The sequence below is a fragment of the Natator depressus genome, chromosome 3, assembly GCF_965152275.1.
Source record: "Natator depressus isolate rNatDep1 chromosome 3, rNatDep2.hap1, whole genome shotgun sequence".
Classification (NCBI taxonomy): domain Eukaryota; kingdom Metazoa; phylum Chordata; order Testudines; family Cheloniidae; genus Natator; species Natator depressus.
The window spans coordinates 46,738,770-46,755,734 of record NC_134236.1 but is presented as its reverse complement, the minus strand read 5'-3'; the positions used below and the strand labels follow the sequence as shown (position 1 = coordinate 46,755,734).

General features: G+C 46.5%; 1 pseudogene; it reads left to right on the top strand.

The window, feature by feature from the left end:
* The first annotated feature begins 1,011 nt into the window (after window positions 1-1,011).
* On the top strand, window positions 1,012-16,358 carry LOC141984474 (glutathione S-transferase 3-like; annotated as a pseudogene).
* Window positions 16,359-16,965: the final 607 nt, after the last annotated feature.

Below are 16,965 nucleotides of genomic sequence, written 5' to 3'. Positions count from 1 at the left end.
ACAGTTTTGTGATCTTTAGTCCACAAGGATTGTAGAAGGCTTCCTATGTGCACCTCAGAGGTGCCATTAATTTTCTACTGGTCTGTCTGGGCAGGAGAAAACAAAGTGTATTTCCTGCCATCTCCTCACAAGCCCCTGGAGGATCGTGTAATAGAGGCTGGTAACCCCTTTCCTCTATCCAGTTTGGGATTGTCCATATAGAGGATCTCTGCATTAGTCTAATATGGGTGAATGATCAGGCCCTAGGACAGGATTCACATATCAAGATATTGCAAAAGATTATTCTTTTTAAAATTCAGTACTGCTCAGTATATTTCTCTGTGTCTCATACAGCAGCATTGGATGGAGAGACAGAGCTGGGGTATGCAGAGTTAGCTTGGGTGTTTGAGCACCCAGATTAGCCTAGTCCAGGTGTGAGCAGCCACACTGCAAAGCCACAGTCAAATTCCAGTGTCCTCACTGCTGCTGAACTCCCCTTTGGGCATCACTAGGACTTCTGGGAGGCATATCTGAGCCAGTCTATGACTTTTTCCCACTGAACTGGGGGACAACTTGTCTGTCCTTCTGGCTCTAAACTACACTCCCAGCTAGCCTAGGATGAAAGGACCTCTAACCTCAGGTGAGAGGTTTCATTGTGTGGACTGGAGGAGGTTAGGGTCATAGAGGCAACCCCATGCTCTGGGTGTCCCTAAACCTCTGACTGCCAGAAGCAGGAGTGGATAACAGGGGATGGATCACTCGATGATTGCCCTGTTCTGGTCATTCCCTCTGAAGAACCTGGCATTGGCCACTGTCTGAGGACAGGATAGTGGTCTAGATGGACCTGTGGTCTGACCCACTGTGGCCATTCTGATATTCTTTGCTTGAGACAGTCAGATAAGGGTTAGATAGGTTTGTTTGTTAAAAGAAGTGGGCATTTCCTTTCCTTACTGGTTCACTGTAACTCTATCTGGGAGTCTTCGCATAGACTTTAAGGGAAGCTGGATAAGCCCCTGTGTGACTGAGGAGTCTGGAGGCGGAGCTACAATCTCATAACTTGAAAGTATATTTAATTTAAGATGGAGAACAGCTGAGAGAGCCACAAGTTGGAACAGGTTTGTACTGAGGGGTACATGCAGGCAATTTCCTTACCTTCTAACCTGTTGGGCGTGAATGGAGCAGCTGGTTGTGCTAATATCTTTACTTGCAGCAAACGCCGTCTGATTGCTCACAGCCTCCTTGGGAATGGAAGAAAGTCCAGGGGTTAGAAGTGGGGAGGGGAAAGCAGGAAGGAACCTCAGAGTAGGGAGGCAGCTTTTAGTTTGCTGAGCGAGGACAGAGAGAGCACATGCCAAGGGGGAGACAAGAGGTGAGCAAGTGAGTGAGAGTGACTGGAAGGGAAGCCAGGAACTGAGCATCTGCTTTCTCTGAGTGCATCAGGCGGAATGTGTGGGAGAGACAGACAGCTGTAAAAGCTACAGCGATGCGATCTACAAAAATCAAAATCCCCTCCCCCTCTGTTCCCTGACTTCTGGGTGTTGGTCAGAGGAAAGGCACTTTCCATTTTCACCGAATGCTGCAGCACTGCTTTATTAAGACTTCATTTTTGTCACTGAAATCTTGTCAAAGAAAACAGCTGCTGGCAAAGATACAGTGAGGAGGCCATATTAGAGCATTGCATCATTTAAAACTAGTCTGGCCCATTTCTAGGTATCCCACTTCCTGCATCTGAAAAACTTTAAAGAGACAGGAAACAATACCCTTCAATGTCTAAACTAAATGAACAGCTAGAGAGCATCTTAAAAGGAACGGGGGTGTGAGGAGGTTATTTGCTTTTGCTACCCCCTCCTCTTCCACCCTCCCAACTACAATTAATAAATACATGCCTTGGTTTACAGTCAGTGATACGATTTTTCTATTGCATAGTTACTGGAAGAATATTCTGCTCCAAGTATCTACTTGGTTTGTTACAATGTGTGTCAAAAATGATGTGAAGCATAGGAATGTGTGGGCAATAATAAGCTAGCTGATAGTTCAAAGTTTCTTAGCACTGGCAGCTCTAGTTGAAAAATAAACCAGGGTGTTTATTTGGGTATCTACTCTTCGGCATGTAAGTTTGAAACCATTGGCATTAGGCTTTACTTCTGCAAGCAGGTAGGACTAATCTGGCATCCTCCCAGCAGTGCACATTAACCCAGAATCAGGCTCCCTCGTGCACATCATCCCCTCATCCCCCCTTGCCATAATATGCATTAAGCCACAGAGGTGATTTTTGGGTATTCTTTGTAAGGCAGTATTGGTATATTTTAAATATAAGCTTACAACCTCTAATATGCTCCCAAAACAAATTCACATACAAAAGTTCTGCTTTGATCTATGGACAACTGAAATTTTTTGTTAGAACTGTGCAAAATGTTTTTCCTTGCTTTCTTTGTCAGGAAATCCAAATTATGGCTACAAAATCCAAGCTTTACTACTTTAATGGAAGAGGCCGAATGGAAATGATAAGATGGCTGTTAGCAACAGCTGGGGTTGAGGTTTGTTCATAATGTATCAATTAAGATATCTCATAAAGATTGTTTGATTGAAAAGATTTTTCCAAGTTTTAACTCACTGAAGCTCAATCCACAGTTCTGAACCCAGCAGGACATGAATGATCATGTGCCCTAGGGGCACAGAATAAGACTTCTATAGCAGAGGTTCCCAAACTGTGGGCTGCAGCCCAAAGGTGGGCTGTGACACAGTCTTAGGTGGTCTGCCATGGGCAGAGTTGGGAGGGTATGGGGCAGACATAGCCCCCCAAACTGTATACATTGGTTGAGTGGCAGCTGGCAATGACCCCCTGCCAGGTCTGGAGGAGCCCAGCACCCCTGGAAGGTGGCAAAGGGCAAAGCGGAAGCGGTGGGTGGAAGGTGAGGAGAAGGGGCTGTCCCAAAGAGGCGGCAGCTGCCAGGGTGGCTGGAGGAGGCTGGAAGGTTTGTGGCCATTCCTGCTCTGAGCTGCTGCACCTTGCAATCCAGAGCTCAGTGGTGCCATTCTGTTTTTGCCTGGACAACACTGTTGAGGTTTAGGTCTAGGAAACTGAGATCAAAGGCACTTGCCTGAGATCATACAGGACGTTTCTGCCAGAGTCAGTAGAATCCAGATCTCCCTGGGCCCTAGCTACAAGGTCATATTTGTCCCATAAGGCTGGAAAGACCAGGGGCTCACTACTCCTGGAGGAATTTTGCGTCACTGTACGTGCGCAGAATTCATGTCTCCCACAGATTTCTTTGCTTCCTTGCAGAAAAATGACTTCTGACAGGGAAGCAAAGGGAAGCTGCAAGAGTGGTCATGTGCCCCTTCCCAGCAGCACAGGCAGGTTGGTTTGGGTGCCCAGAAAAGCAGGTTGAGACGTAAATCACCACTGGGCAGCCATGCGGGTGAGAGAGAGAGAGAGACACTCTGGCCCTCGCACTCGCTATTGCAGCACATTTGGCATGAAGGAGCAAGGCTTCGGGTTGTTTCTGAGGAGGTAGACATGAGGCAGGCTCTGTCTCCTGAGGCAGAGCAGAAAGTAGCAGCCTGCCTGCTTAGTGAATTTTTCCCATTGTCTTTGTGAATTCCCCCATGAGTATAAATCAGGTGTAAACGTTTTAAGGCTCCTTTACATTGCCAAAGTGGTGTAAAGGACAGTATGGCCTTATAAATGCTTATGATCCTTTAGTGATTAAAACTGGTCTAAATTTTTGGACTAAAAAAATTTCCTATCAAATCTTTCTGGAGACGGTCAGTAGCCAATATAAATTGTGAGTTTGATTCCCCAGCCCTCACTTGCTCTTCAGTTGCCTATGATGTAAAACTGAGCATATGGCTGCATATATTTGTTGACTAATAACTAATGACTAATAACTAGAAATAAAGGGTCAAACCTAGCTACATTACTATTAGGAAAGGGGGGTTGCTCCCAATGCCCCCTTCTCCCATTCTTCATCCATTGTATTGTGGTTTAAATAAATTATCAAAATAATAGAAACCAGAGTGATGAAACTGCATTATTTTGCCAACATATGCAGAATTTTAAAATATTGTGTGCAGAACTTTTAATTTTTTTGGCACAGAATTCCCCCAGGAGTAGCTTAGTATACATTCTGCTTCCCACACTTTCTCCTTAGTCACTGTGCTAACAGCACCCAGCTTACATACAAGGCTTACATAACTGGATGTTAGTGGATATTAATTTCCAAGTAAGCTTGTGAAAAATTCTTACACAGAATTATGCTAGTCTAACTGTTAAACATGATAACAGAAAAGAAGCTTGGACGGCTGATGCTGAAACACTAATACCACTTACCCTCAGTTTTTATGCTAATAGACCCGGGGTGTTCAGCTGCACAGTATAACCACAGGGATTCTACTGATAGTGTCAAACATTCTGATGATCACAGACTGCCTCATGAAATGTTCTGTGTTTCCAAGGGGGTCTTAGCCATCTTTGAGTTTGAAGTAATGAACCTGATGAGATCAGATGGGGTACAGAGTAATAGCAGCACAAACTTTTATTTGGGTCATTCACTGCCTCATTTAGATCCTCCTCTTTTCACGTTGGATATTTTGGGATGCGTCTCCTATATTAACCCCTTTATGAGAAGCTATTAAGCAAATATCCCCTAACTAAAATCTTCACTTGTAATCTCTGAGATATAACTATCTAGTTCCTCTTGTCCCTTTGTTTTCCAGTTTGAAGAAGCCGAATATTTGGAAACAAGAAAACAATATGAAAAGATAATTCAGGGTAAGCCTGCTGAATAACAGCTAAATTCTCCCCTTAACCCTGGTCTACACAATGAGTTTACGTTGAATTTAGCAGTGTTAGATCAATTTAACCCTGCACCCACCCACACAACGAAGCCAATTTGTCGACTTAATGGGCTCTTAAAATCAATTTCTGTACTCCTCCCCGATGAGGAGATTAGCGCTGAAATCGACATCGCCGGGTCGAATTTGGGTTAGTGTGGATGCAATTCGACGGTATTGGACTCCGGGACCTATCCCAGAGTACTCCATTGTGACTGCTCTGGACAGCACTCTGAACTCGGATGCACTGGCCAGGTAGACAGGAAAAGCCCTGCGAACTTTTGAATTTCATTTCCTGTTCGGCCAATGTGGCAAGCTGATCAGCATAGGTGACCGTACAGATCTTATCAACAGAGGTTACCATGGAGTCCCAGAATCGCAAAAGAGCTCCAGCATGGACAGGAGGTACTGGATCTGATTGCTGTATGGGGGGACGAATCCATGCTATCAGAACTCTGTTCCAAAAGACGAAATGCCAAAATATTTGAAAAAATCATCAAGGGCATGAAGGACAGAGGCTATCACAGGGACCCACAGCAGTGATGCGTAAAACTTAAGGAACTTAGGCAAGCCTACCAAAAAACCCAAGAGGAAAACGCCCACTTGGGGTCAGAGCCCCAGACATGCCGCTTCTATGATGAGCTGCATGCAATTCTAGGGGGTGCCCCTACCACTGCCCCACCCCTGTACGTGGACTCCTGCAAGGGGGGAGTCTCACGCAACAGGGATGAGGATTTTGGGGACGAGGAAGATGAGGAGGAGGAGATAGCACACAGCAGGCAAGCAGAGAAAGCATTCTCCCCGACAGCGAGGAACTGTTTATCACCCTGTTGACAGTACCCTCCCAACCCGGGCTCCCGGACCTTGAAGGCGGAGAAGGCACCTCTGGTGAGTGTACCTTTGTAAATATAATACATGCTTTAAAAGCAAGCGTGTTTAATGATTACTTTGCTCTGAAGACTCGGGGTGATTTTGCGGCCAGTACAGCTACTGGAAAAGTCTGTTAACGTGCCTGGGGATGGAGCAGAAATCCTCTAGGGACATCTCCATGAAGCTGTCCTGGAGGTACTCCCCAAGCCTTTGCAAAAGGTTTCTGGGGAGGGCAGCCTTATTGCGTCCTCCATGGTAGGACACTTTAGCACACCAGGCCAGTAGCATGTAGTCTGGAATCATAGCATAAGAAAGCAGCGTATGGTCCCGGTGTTTGCTGGCATTAAGCAACATCCATTCTTTATCTCTCTGTGTTATCCTCAGGAGAGTGATATCATTCATGGTCACCTGGTTGAAATAGGGGAATTTTATTAAGGGGACATTCAGAGGTGGCCGTTTCTGCTGGGCTGTTTGCCTGTGGCTGAAAAGAAATCATCCCCGCTGTTAGCCACGTGGTGGGGAGGGGTGAAGCGATCATCCCAGAGAATTGGGTGTGTGGGAGGGGTTAGTTGGGTTTGTGCTGCACGTTAACTTGAAAACCTCAGCCCCTCCTTTTAAAAGGCCAATGTGTCTTTTTCAATTTTAATCTCCCTTTTTTTCCTTCCACAGCTGCAAATGTTTCAACGCTGTGACTAGCATCTCCATCCCAGAGGCTAGCGCAGATAAGAAGGCGAAAAAAATGCACTCGCGATGAAATGTTCTCTGAGCTCATGCAGTCCTCCCGCAGTGAAAGAGCCCAGCAGAATGGTGGAGGCAGACAATGTCAGAGTCCAGGAAAGCACAAAATGAACACGAGGACAGGTGGCCGGAGCAACAGGAGAGGTGGCGGGATCAAGAGGAAAGGTGGCGGCAGCATGATGAGAGGAGGCAGGATACAATACTGAGGCTACTGGAGGATCAAACTGATACGCTTCGCCATATGGTTGAGGTGCAGGAAAGGCACAGACTGCCACTGCTCTGAGCACCCAACAGCTCCACCCCAGAGGACTGCCCAAGCAACAGAAGGCTGGCATTCAATAAGTTCTGAAGTGCAGTGTGGCCTTGTCCTTCCCTCCTCCCCTCCACCGCCACCCCACCCAGTGCTTCCCTCCTCCCCACCCCTCCCGGGCTACCTTGGCAGTTATCCTCCTATTTGTGTGACTCATTAATAAAGAATGCATGAATTTGAAATAACAATGACTTTATTGCCTCTGCAAGCAGTGATCGAAGGGGGGAGGGGAGGGTGGCTGGCTTAAAGGGAAGTAGAGTGAACCAAGGGGGCAGGTTTTCATCAAGGAGAAACAAACAGAACTGTCACACCATAGCCTGGTCAGCCATGAAACTGGTTTTCAAAGCTTCTCTGATGCACAGCGTGCCCTACTGTGCTCTCCTAACTGCCCTGGTGTCTGACTGCGCATAATCAGTGGCCAGGCGATTTGCCTCAACTTCCCACCCCGCCATAAACGTCTCCCCCTTATTCTCACAGATATTGTGGAGCACACAGCAAGCGGTAATAACAATGGAAATATTGGTTTCACTGAGGTCTAACCGAGTCAGTAAACTGCACCAGCGAGCTTTTAAATGTCCAAATGCACATTCTACCACCATTCTGCACTTGCTCAGCATATAGTTGAACAGCTCCTTACTATTGTCCAGGGTGCCTGTGTACGGCTTCATGAGCCATGGCATTAAGGGGTAGGCTGGGTCCCAAGGATAACTATAGGTATTTCAACATCCCCAACAGTTATTTTCTGGTGGGGAAGTAAATCCCTTCCTGCAGCCATTTAAACAGACCAGAGTTCCTGAAGATGCAAGCGTCATGTACCTTTCCCGGCCATCCCACACTGATGTTGGGGAAAGGTCCCTTGTGATCCACCAGTGCTTGCAGCACCAGTGAAAAGTACCCCTTTTGGTGTATGTACTGGCTGCCTTGGTGCTCCGGTCCCATAATAGGGATATGGGTTCCGTCTATCGCCCCACCACAGTTAGGGAATCCCATTGCAGCAAAGCCATCCACTATGACCTGCACATTGCCCAGAGTCACTACCCTTGATAGCCGCAGCTCAGTGCTTGCGTTGGCTACTTGGATTACAGCAGCCCCCACAGTAGATTTGCCCACTCCAAATTGATTCCCAGTAGCTGTCTGGCATTGCAAGCTTCCAGAGGGCTATTGCCACTTGCTTGTGAACTGTGACGGTTGCTCTCATCTTGGTATTCTTGCACTTCCAGGGCAGGGGAAAGCAAGTCACAAAGTTCCATAAAAGTGCTCTTACACATGCAAAAGTTTTGCAGCCACTGGGAATCATCCCAGACCTGCAACACTATGCTGTCCCACCAGTCTGTGCTTGTTTCACGGGCCCAGAATTGGCATTCCACAGCATGAGTCTGCCCCATTGCCACCAGGATGGCCAAATTGCCGGGGCCCGTAATGAGGCCATGGACACAGACCTTGAGAGAAGTCTGTGTCCATGTCCTCATTACTCTCGTCATCGCGCTGCCATCACCTCCTCACCTGTTTTTGCAGGTTCTGGTTCTGCATATACTGCATGATATTGTGCGAGGTGTTTACAATGCTCATAACTGCCGTGATGATCTGAATGGGCTCCGTGCTTGCCGTGGTATGGCATCTGCAGGAGAGCAGAGTGGCAGCAGAAGCAGTCGTTCAATGATGATTGTTTGCAGACCTACTGCACCGTCTGCTGCCAGGACACAACAGCTGAGTGGGCTGCACGCTTGCCGTGTTATGGCGAGACAGGAGCAACCGAGCAGAGTTGCAGCGAAAGCGGTCTTGCAAGACCACCAGGAGAGCAGAGTTGCAGTGGAAGCGGTGGCTGACAACCTGCGAGGTGGATTCATGGGAGCAGGAGAGCAGAGTTGCAGCGGAAGTGGGAGCCCATGAGAGACAACATGGAGAAATTCGCTATTGAGACAAGAGCAAGAGAGCAAAGTGGCAGTGGAAGTGGTGGATGATGATGACGGTTAGCAGTCCTACTGCACCGTCTGCTGAAAGCAGTATGGCGCCCGCACAGAAAAAAGGCGCGAAACGATTGTCTGCTGTTGCTTTCACGGAGGGAGGGGCGACTGATGACATGTACCCAAAACCACCCACAACAATGTTTTTGCCCCATCAGGCATTGGTAGCCTAACCCAGTATTCCAATGGGCGGCGGAGACTGCGGGAACTGTGGGATAGCTACCCACAGTGCAACTCTCTGAAAGTCGACGCTAGCCTCGGTACTGTGGACGCACTCTGCCGACTTAATGCGCTTAGTGGGGACACACACAATTGACTGTATAAACTCACTTTCTAAAAATCGACTTCTATACATTCGTCCTAATTTTGAAGTGTAGACATACCCTTAGGTTCTGCTCTCTGGAGTCATACTGAAGTTGGAGGGGCTGACAAGTAGCTTCTGTGTCACACATTTGATCCACTACTATTTTGCTCTCCTGCAAAAGTGTGGATCTACATATCCAAAATCAGAGCTGCTTTTAAGGGCCCAAATAAGCAGCCCAGACATGCTATAGACACAATAGTATAGCACTGTCACATTGCAAAGTGTTATCATTTAGTGGCACTCTCACAACATAATGTTCTATGTTTTTTAGGACACATCTAATATTAAATGTATATATAAATATATAGGTCTCCTTATAACTTGATGGGGGCCCCACAATTAACCGAATCGCTTCTGCATCTATTATGGTGTAAGCAGTGTCAGGATGAGCTCCACCCTGACATCTGGTGGTGAGGTGTGGCAAGTTGTGGAAAAAAACTTCAGGGGCCAATCTCATTTGCATAGGCACACCCACCCCGCCTAGACTGAGGCCATAGCTGCCCAAATGGTCACTTTGGCTGCTGTGGGATCCTCAGTGTCTCTGTTATTGGGGCAGGAAGAATAAATTGTTATTACTCTGATTATGGGAACTGTGCTTGGAACTGTACTTGGCCTTTTGTTATGATGGAGGGACTCACCATCAACTAAGTAGCACTCGCTAGGCAAGGGTCATGGGTTCCAAAACTGTGTGAATTGAGAGAGGCTGGGGACAAGTATTAATATTTGGTGGTATGGGCCCCTTGGTGAGGGCCTTATATGCTAATTGCACTTCCTCCTCTCTCCACTGTGGAATATCAGAGCTAATTTTGATTTCATTAGAAGTCTGGTTACAGGCTGCTGAGCTCACTTTGGGCTAATAGTGCACCAGCACTGAGGCTCCCCTACTACAAGCTGAATTCACCAAAGAGCTGAACTGAGTAAGAGCTGAAATCACTGAGCATTGTGTTAAGTAGTGGGGGAGCCTGAAGATATATCGTGGAGCAGTTTGCGGGATGGCTGGAGTGCCTTGTGGACAGGCTGGTAGAGCAGTTCGTAGGACGGTGGCAGCTGCTGGTGGGATGCGGAGCAGTTCGTGGGACAGCGGGAGCTGCTTGTGGGCCGTGGAGTGGAGCTGAGCGAAGGAGTTTGTGGGGCGGCTGGCGGAGCGGAGCGAAGCGAAGGCCTATGGAGCTGTGGGGCGGTCAGCTTCAGATCATGTAAGGTGCCTCTTACCCCCGTCCCATCTCCACCCAGGGTGGGAGGTGAAGCTCTGCAGATAAACTTTCGAACTCTGGGGCTGCCCTGACCAGGGACAGAGACTTTTGGGTCATTGGACTTTTGGGACTTTGGGTGATTTGGGGTTGCTGGACTCAAGAACCAAAGGGAAAGGGGCATGCCCCAATTTGCTTGGGGTGGGGTTTTTTTTGCTCATGGGTTGTGTTATGAATCCTGTTGGTGGTGTTTCCCCAACATAATGCCACATTGTTTCTCTCTGTTATTAAAAGGCTTTTTGCTACACTCAGACTATGTGCTTGCGAGAGGGGAAGTATTGCCTCTTGGAGGCGCCCAGCGGGGGTGGTATATATTTGTCCCAGGTCACTGGGTGGGGGCTCGAGCCAGTTTGCATTGTGTTATTGGAATGGATCCCCTAGATACTGAACCCGGCTCTTGTTGCTGCCAACTCTGACAGGCAGAAGGGTTACAATGGTGAATCTCTAAAAGGGAGTTAGGGGATAGTGATAGATTAAGCTCTGCAAGGGAGTAATTAGGTTGAAAAATGTGCATTTTACAACATGACATTCCTACACTTCTGTTACAAAAAAGAAGTTTTGATTTGAAAGCAGTTTAGTTAGAGTATGTGGAAGTTGACTTGAGAAGAAATACGATAAGTATCTCCATTTTCCAGCCATGCAGCTGGTTGATAGCTGTGTGGCTACCCTGGTGTTTATATCCCTTACTGATGTTTTTCTGATAGAGTCAAATGCAAAAGCTAGCACTGGCATGCATTTTATGGGTCTGTGAAAAATTCTGTAGAATTTTAGGTTCAGGGATTAATAAACTCCAAGACAATGGTCTAAGTGGCAACTGAAGAAATGTAATTTATCTCAATCCCACTGCAATGATCTGACAATTTACAGGGATTAAATGACTCAATTTCTTTTCCTTTCCAAAGCTGGATCCCTGCTGTTTCACCAAGTGCCCCTGGTAGAAATCGATGAGATGAAGTTGGTGGAGACCAGAGCCATTCTCAACCACACTGCAGGGAAACACAACCTCTAGGGGAAGGACCTGAGGGAGAGAGCACTGTACTGTAACAGACTGTACCAGAATATTTTATAAAAGCTGCTTTAGATAAAATGAAAAATATTTATTTGAAAATGAAATGAAAACTTTGTATTCAAATTAACAAATATGAGGACTCTCTCATTTCTATGGAAATGAAATCATCCTTACAATTATCTTTTTATATATTTAATTTATTCTTTAGATGCAGGCTGATTTCTGATAGGATCTTTTCTGAACGGGACCATCTAACTTGCCATCCCTCTAGAAATTCTATCACTGTGCAAATAACTTTTACTCCCTCCTCTAAAGTGAACCATTTTTGTTATTACATACCTGTTCAGAGGATGCCTGTCACATCCCCTTCCAGCCATTTCCAAAATGACAATAGGAAAGTTAGAGCAGCTACGCAAAATTTTATTCCAAACTGAAGTGATTTTCTGAGCTGTGTAATGGATTGCAGGATCAGGACCTGTGGACATACTTCTGAGCCCAGGTAGGGCTCCATTTACTTCATGAGCTCCAAGAAGATAACCCAGTGCACTCACACACAATGTGTGGCTGGCCTGGGGCTGTAGCCTCTAACCACCTGTTTTTGTTTGGTTTTTTGAGCTCATTACTACTGTATTGGGGCAGGTTTTGTAATTATTCTTTTAAACAAGGCTATTTGATCTTCAGAACCTCTCTCTCCCTTTCCCCACAATTTTTAAAAAACTATTTAGTTTGGGAAAGCTCAGTCAAAAATCTGAGCTTAGCCATTCCTCCCCCAGTCCCTCTGCATGCAGAGATTCACTCCCCAGGTGACAGACATTCTGCTACTTGGGTATGGCCTTCATATACAGGCATTGCAGCATCGTGCAGTAGAATGACTTAGTAAATTAATCATTGAAATTTCTTCAATTACCATTTTTATGGCAGGATTGATATGTATGTTGACGGAACAATGGACCTGAATGAAATGCTCATGATTTACCCTTTCTCATCTCCTGAGGAAAAGGAGAAGAATTTTGCCTTCATGATTCAGAGTGCCACCAACAGATATTTCCCAGTATATGAGAAGGTATATGGCAGCTACAGAACATTGCAATGGGTAGACAGAGGGTGGGAAGGACATGGGGGGAATGTAAGTGATTTTTTTATTTTTGTTTTTTACATTAATTCCTATTTTTAAAAAAACTCAAGTGTTCTCTTGGGCATCTCTCTCTGCTGATGTTTTCCCATCTGTAAAATGGGGCCATAAACCATTGAATAAAGAGGGGGAAAGGAGGACAAAATGAAATGGCCTTGATTTCTTCCACCTGTCATCAGCCATGTATATTCATATGACTGTTCTCTGTCTCAAGAGAGAGTGAGGTGCCTTTCCTTCTGCATGATGACTTGGGCCCCAGTCCTGAACCGAGGAATCAATTCTGAAGCACTTAGACGAGAGGAAAGTGATCAGGAACAGTCAGCATGGATTCACCAAGGGAAAGTCATGCCTGACTAATCTAATTGCCTTCTATGATGAGATAACTGGTTCTGTGGATGAAGGAAAAGCAGTGGATATGTTATTCCTCGACTTTAGCAAAGCTTTTGACACAGTCTCCCACAGTATTCTTGTCAGCAAGTTAAAGAAGTATGGGCTGGATGAATGGACGATAAGGTGGGTAGAAAGTTGGCTAGATTGTCAGGCTCAAAGGGTAGTGATCAATGGCTCCATGTCTAGTTGGCAGCCGGTATCTAGTGGAGTGCCCCAAGGGTCGGTCCTGGGGCCAGTTTTGTTCAATGTCTTCATTAATGATCTGGAGGATGGTGTGGATTGCACCCTCAGCAAGTTTGCGGATGACACTAAACTGGGAGGAGTGGTAGATACGCTGGAGGTTAGGGATAGGATACAGAGGGATCTAGACGGATTGGGCCAAAAGAAATCTGATGAGGTTCAACAAGGGCAAGTGCAGAGTCCTGCACTTAGGACGGAAGAATCCCATGCACCGCTACAGACTAGGGACCGAATGGCTAGGCAGCAGTTCTGCAGAGAAGGACCTAGGGGTGACAGTGGACGAGAAGCTGGATATGAGTCAACAGTCTGCCCTTGTTGCCAAGAAGGCCAATGGCATTTTGGGCTGTATAAGTAGGGGCATTGCCAGCAGATGGAGGGACGTGATCGTTCCCCTCTATTCGACATTGGTGAGGCCTCATCTGGAGTACTGTGTCCAGTTTTGGGCCTCACACTACAAGAAGGATGTGGAGAAATTGGAGAGAGTCCAGCGAAGGGCAACAAAAATGATTAGGGGACTGGAACACATGAGTTATGAGGAGAGGCTGAGGGAACTGGGATTGTTTAGTCTACGGAAGAGAAGAATGAGGGGGGATTTGATAGCTGCTTTTAACTACCTGAAAGGTGGATCCAAAGAGGATGGATCTAGACTATTCTCAGTGATAGCAGATGACAGGACAAGGAGTAATGGTCTCAAGTTGCAGTGGGGGAGGTTTAGGTTGGATATTAGGAAAAACTTTTTCACTAGGAGGGTGGTGAAACACTGGAATGCGTTACCTAGGGAGGTGGTGGAATCCCCTTCCTTAGAAGTTTTTAAGGTCAGGCTTGACAAAGCCCTGGCTGGGATGATTTAGTTGGGATTGGTCCTGCTCTGGGCAGGGGGTTGGACTAGATGGCCTCCAGAGGTCCCTTCCAACTCTGATATTCTATGATTCTATGACCCCTATTGCTGCACATAATCCCATTGGCTTCAGACAGATGTAGTTTTAGTGGGGCTCTGCTCAGAGGCAGTAGCTCATTCATATGGATCTTTTTGTGGAAAAGGGGCCAATATTAGGACGGATGGATTTTCTCACTCAATGCCACTAGTATGGTAGTTTTGCTGTCCTGGATTATTTATTTTATATATAAATAATATATAATAATAATAGTATATAATTTTCCCCCAAAATGAAACAGATTTTTAAACTAATTTGCTTTGAAAATGTCAGACTGCTTAGTGGTTTGTATTTATGCAATGTAGGGCCTATTTGTGCCCCCAAAATATTTTTTCTCATATATAGATCTTAAAAGATCAGGGACAAGATTTTCTTGTTGGCAACCAGCTCAGCTGAGCAGATGTGCAAGTACTTGAATCCATTTTAATGACTGAAGAGTATGATCCCACTGCTCTCTCAGAATTTCCTCTCTTACAGGTAATTTTAGGTGAGCAGATCAACAAGTAATATGACACACACACATACTTCCCAAGATGCCCATTGAGCAGGGATATGCCATGCTTTCAGTTTTAATATAGCTAATTATTTAGCACAATAATTTACACACATTTCACAAATTGTAATGCAATGTTAAACTCAGCAGTGCTGCTTGTAAGAGGCAATGAGGTCTGATCCCAGGCCTGGCAGTTCTGAATTGCGCCCTCCACCATAACCAAGAATGCAGTTACCTATGCCTTAAGCAGTATGCCTGCCCTCACCCCAGATATCAGTCCCCTCACAGGTTCCAGTGTGCACCCAAGTACACGGTATACTATTGCAAGCCCCATCTATCGCCCTATAAAGATAGGGTACGGGCATCAGATTCAGAAGACGTTGTGTCTATTCCCAAATCTACCACTGACTCACTGTGTCCTTGGGTAAGTCATGTGTTCATCTCTTTGAGCCTCAGAATCACAACCTGGCTGAGACCCACTCTCTGGCTGGACACCAGTCGGTTGTGATTGGATCCGACTGCTGAATCCCATGGGCTTCCAAGACCTCTAGGTCTCATAGTGATTGAGCACTGTTCCTAGCTCTCAGTCTCTCAGGGGCACACCCCATGTCTGAAACCCTTCTTGGGCAGTGGGACCCCCAGTTTGGCCATTTAGATCCTAGAATCAGTGCCACAGTTCTTCCAAGCCCCCCAGTTGCTTAGACACATTCCCTTCAGAATCGATCTGTCTGTGGGAGCTGATTTGATGGTTACTGTAATGAGGTGGAGTGGCCTCTTTCCAGTGCAAAGGGGGATAGCTCACCCTGATGGGCTCAGTTAACCCCATCCCATCCCTCTCGCAGGAAGTATAAGAGCAGGGCCCTGCAGCTCAGCTGGGGCTAGACCAGGGAAGGAGCCAGACATCATTCTGAGGGAGCCGAATAGCCTGCAGCGCCCACGATTGGCTGTTGTGAGCGATGACCCTCTGGACCCAGTTGGAGAGAAGGCAGACTACTGCCCCAGGAGCTGGAGAAACCCAGTGGGGAAGTGGAGAGTGAGCCACTCGGCAAGGAGACTGGGAACCAGGGCCCAGCAGCCGTGAAGCAGCCCCACCAGATGCTGGTAGGAAGTAGCCCAAGGATAAGAGACATTGCTCCTATTGTGTTGTTGGGAGGCAAGACAGCAACCTCATTTCCTCCATCAATCGTGTGTCATGTCACCCATCACTTCTAGGGCCCTGGGCTGGGACTTGGTCAAGCAGGGTATGCCCAGGTCCTGCTGCCCCTGGCCCCACACTTGGGGCTGGATGAGTGCTAGCCCTTATGCCAGGAAGCCTGGGCAACACACTGTTGATTTGCTCAGCCCTCAGGCAGGAAGTCTGAGCTACTACTTGCTCAGTCATAAGTCAGGATGCCCGATAGACTAACCAGGTGAGAGTGCTGGTTCCCTGATGCAGCTGAAGGGGGCATCCCTGGCCCTGAGATGCGGGAACCTTAGTTAGTCCCTTGATGGACTACGTGGCAGTAAAGCAATGAACATAGGCTTAGCAAAGGACTTGCTGATGCACAAGAGAGTTACAGATCTATGTAAAATAACAAACACAATACTCCTACTCTGATCTCACCATCTCATCTTCCCTCCTTATTGGACTGGCTGTCTTGCTTCTGGGGTTGCAATGCCCCACCCCTCTCTTTGCTTAGGGAAGCAACCCTTTTAAAATCAGTTCTGTTCCCTGTTTCTCCATGTATTGCAGGTTTCTATGTAGATAGACATTCAAAGTCAATAGTCCTGCTGGTAGAAGACCCAAAAAGGAAGAGTCATTCCACAGTGATGGCCCTTGATTATTATGTCACAACTTCTCAGACATAGAGCTTGTCTATATGGGGGTTTAAACCAGATCAAATTAAGGTAATCCAGTTTGAAAACACTTGCGTACACACAATGAAACCCATCACTGTACACTAACTCTCCATTTATCAGGAATTCTGGAGACCTCTTGCAAAATGGACTAGGTTTGCTTCAAATTTAACTAGTTCAGGTTTTGGTTTGTGTGTATGCAATTGCTGAGCACTACTGTTTACACACTTTCAACAGCTATCTCACAGTGCTTTGTAGGCCGTCCATTACTGACCTGTCTGTGTACTTGTGTGCCTTCCCTGCCCTTGTGTCAAATTTCCAAGGTGACTTTAAAAGGTGGAACAGAGCCAGATTTTGCCCATTTGCTCCTGGATCCCAGTGTATCATTATTCTGGTGTGATACAAGCACTCCAGAAGCCCCACAACATGTCTCACGCAGCTGCTTGGAGCTAAGACCTGAGTCTCATCACCATCTGGGGAGAAGTGTTGGTTCAAGAAGCTCTTGTGGCCAGCCATTGCCAAATGAAGGATCACAAATGAGACACCGATCAGTGCTGGATAAAGAGAAAGCAGCTCAGGAGAAAGTACATTGAAACAAGGGATAAAAGGAGATAATCCA